Genomic DNA, 3,851 nt, shown 5'->3' on the forward strand with positions numbered 1-3,851 from the left:
TAATAATCCGCGCGAGTCACACATCTTCCGGTTTTGTATCTATAGGGTATAGATATGTGCCATTCTTGATTTCCATGTGGATAAAAAAGAGGATAGATCCAAGGCTCCGAATTAGGATCAAGACTACTTAAAGTTTGAAATGACTTATCTGTTTTATTTTGAACAGTAACATATGATTCGGGAATTCCACCATCTGCCGTAGTTGAAAAAACTGCAGCAACTTCATTAATTCTCTGAAAATTATAACGTCTCGCATCCATGCCAGGTTTTAAAGTAAACATTAAATGTAATTCAGGTTCAATAACATTGCCATCTGAATCAACCGTAGAATTATCTTTTGAAACATCTTTCATTATCTGATACGATCGCGCAAAAATGTTATGTTGTCGTAATGTAGTATCAATTGCTTTCAAAAGATCAACATCACAATTAACATTCCTCTCAGATCTGCATTTGACAGCTTCATTAGAATCTACAATGAATAATTGTCCGTAACTGGGAGTCTCATTTGGAGATGGATATAAGGTAAAAGTCCCTATTATGAGACGATGTCCCCATTTATGATACACTACATAAAAATACTATTTTATGAAAACAAACACACCGCTAGCATACCAAAAATATAAAAAATATTTCAATTCACATATTTCAAAAGCAATTTTCGACTTTTGCTCTTAATTAATTTCACAATGTTTTTAAAAAATATTTATTAAAGTGCGAGGTTTGTTATCTGTGCTCAAAGCCACGACCGAGAATAGTAAAACGGCAACAGCTACCTAGTTTCTTATATTAGTTTAATTTCATTGTCTCTTCTTCTTTTATGTTAAATTGTATATCAATTGAAAGCTGATGAGTCATAGACTTTATTTCTATACATATTTATGCGTTTTTTTTATTACAATATTTTAAATCTGAGTGTCTCACAATACCTACACTTATAAACGTGAATGCCCCGGTTTATGAGACATTTTACTAGGTGTACCATGTAACACGGACATGTGTATTTCGGCTTGTCCCGATTAAGTGAGACGGTGTACATTTATAAGATTTTATATTGTTAATATGTTATATTAATTATAAAAATAGTGCAATTATATGTCATAAAATATTGGCTGTTATTAAAACCTCAAATATTTTTCTAAAAGTAAGTACTTTTAGTCAAATACCTTTAGATTATGAACCTAACCTCAAATCATAACATTGAATAACTTTGTCAACAAGTTTTTCTGTTTTTTTAATTAAATGTTTTGGATAAATTTATAATATTTTGTTGTATATTGACTCTAAAAGTATATTATTTATTTCAGGCTAAGTAAAAAGTAATTTATAATAAAAAGCTGAGATAATGAGGCATAAACAAAATCCTAAAGAGACAAAAACTCAATCATCAAATTCAACCAAAAAAAAGTGTTGTGTTCCAATGTGAATAATAAACTGAAGAAAAAAAAGTTAAAAGGCTTAAGTAATTATGATTCGTCAAATATAGGAAAAGCTTTAAAAGCAATAGAAGACACAGAGATGTCCTTGAGAAAAGCAGCTGCTGTTCATGGAGTACCGATTGCTACCTTTGTTAGATGAAAAAGTATTAGTCCTGAGAAGGCAAAAATTAGAACTGAGCCAGCGACAGTATTATCTTTAAAAGAAGAGAATGTTATTGTTCAGTTGTTATTCTACAGAGCAGCAATAGGGTCACCTGTGACGAAAACTGACTTATTAAAGATGTATTAAAATTTGTTATTATTAAGATAATAACAAATTGTAATACATCTTTAATAAGTCTTGTCTAAGGACAATCATTCTAATGTGATAAACTGTGAATAAAATAATTTAACTAATGATGGACAACTTTTTACGGTTATATATGAATCTAGTCAAGTTAGTCTTCAAGAATCATTAACTGATAGCAATAATGTAATACGGTGCCCTTCTAAAGACTTTAGTGTCTTTAATTAAGATGATCCTCTCCACATTCCTTTCTCAATCCTTTCCTACCAATATCCTGTTACGTGAATGTGGAACGCTTCACGTAATAATTACCGTAACTCCTATTCTTTCCCGCTTCACAGCATTATTTATATTTGTAAAAAAAAAAAAAAAAAAAAAATGTGGAACGCTTCACGATTTTGCGTATCATCCTTGCGCAAAATCGAAATCCTTGCGCGTCATCCAAAAAAATTATATTTATGTTATATAGTATTTATATTATACATATATATATATATATATATATATATATATATATATATATACATTATAATATATAATATCATATAACATCATATAATATCATATATAAAATAATACAACAGAGCTCAAAAATATTCATCCTACAAATCCTATAAACAACAAAATTTATCAATTAGGTATGTAAATGTCAACCTCACATTTATGTTCGATAAATTTAATTTGATGTGACTATTTTTAGAATTTATGAAAGAAAATTTGGATCCTACGCCTGCAATGATTGACGAACATCGTTTTATTCATAAGTTTTCATCAATAACTGTTGATAACGGTAACGTAAAATAATTAGTTATGAACTAGTTTTAAAATTATGATTAGAATTACGAAAAATTCATATTTTTAGATAAATCTCCCGAAAAATCTCTGAAAGAAATATTCACTTTGCCGTAGGATTATTTACTGAAGAAAAAATAATAAAATTGAAAAACAGGCAAGTCAAAGTTACCATCTGTGGGGATCTCTGATGAATGGTACAAACAATTAAAAAAGAAAAGTTAAAAAAACATGAAAGAAGAAAACTTAAAAATAAAAATATTACAAGAAGAAAAGAAAAGTTAATTGCTCAAGTCGAAGAATTAAAAAAAAAAATCAAGAAAGAAAAATAGATTTAATTCAATAATTTTCGTTAATTAATTATTTAACTGATAAAAATTTAATTATGAGTTGATTAAAAATTAAAATAATTTCTTATTTTGTAAATAGGACTGTCTAAAATTAATAAAAATGTAAAATTTGATCAATTTCACTGATTTTTTACTGTCTCAAAAATAGGGTCCTGTGGTTTGAGACACTGGGGACATGTGACTTTAAAGTGTCTCATAAATAGGGTCTCATAGGTTCTCTTAAAAAACCATAATTTAATTCATTTTTAACCAAAAAAATTATAAACACATTAGAAATATTGATTTAATAATCATCAAATTACTGTACAATGCGATTAAAAGTGTATTTTCTTCTTAAATGGATTTATTATTCGCAAAAATGTTCAACTTACCTTGAAAAGTGTCTCATAATAGGAACTTTTACCTTAAATAGTTTATTAACTTTCTTATCAAGTTTTAACGTGCTTAGAGACACGGAAAAATCGCTAGAAATAGCCATTTTTTTCACTTTTTTAGAGTCACGGATTTTCCGTTGTATATAAATTACTAAAAATAGAAATATCCTAAAGAATATTCTCATCACTTCGTCAGAAAATACTCCACTGTACTTTATTCTCCGACATATATATATATATATATATATATATATATATATATATATATATATATATATATATATATATATATAAACTTTTGAACCAATGCTAATTTTGAGCTTTACTCGACTACTTAAGAGATAAAATGACAAAATTCCGTGTGAATTCCGACACAAGGACCAATGCAATAGATAGATTTCTACGAAATCTATCTAAAAGATAGCTAATTTTTGATAAATTCATGTGAAATCTCATTAAATCACTTCTAATTTGACGTATATAACGTTAACTTTTTGATAATTATTAGTTATTTTATCGAAGTTAGTAATATACACTAAATATAGCGACATTATATATTATGAATTATGATTAACAAACTAAATTGAAAGTAAAAGCAAAAAATATCTTT

At 27.3% G+C, this 3,851-nt stretch overlaps 1 long non-coding RNA gene across 1 annotated transcript; it reads left to right on the top strand.

Moving 5' to 3' along the window:
- Nucleotides 1-2,319: 2,319 nt before the first annotated feature.
- On the top strand, nucleotides 2,320-2,641 carry LOC123265977. Its single transcript, XR_006509707.1, has 3 exons — nucleotides 2,320-2,363; nucleotides 2,426-2,515; nucleotides 2,588-2,641. It is a non-coding gene; the product is annotated as an uncharacterized LOC123265977 (long non-coding RNA).
- The last annotated feature ends 1,210 nt before the right edge of the window (nucleotides 2,642-3,851 follow it).

The sequence above is a fragment of the Cotesia glomerata genome, linkage group LG5 (genome assembly GCF_020080835.1).
Source record: "Cotesia glomerata isolate CgM1 linkage group LG5, MPM_Cglom_v2.3, whole genome shotgun sequence".
Lineage (NCBI taxonomy): Eukaryota > Metazoa > Arthropoda > Insecta > Hymenoptera > Braconidae > Cotesia > Cotesia glomerata.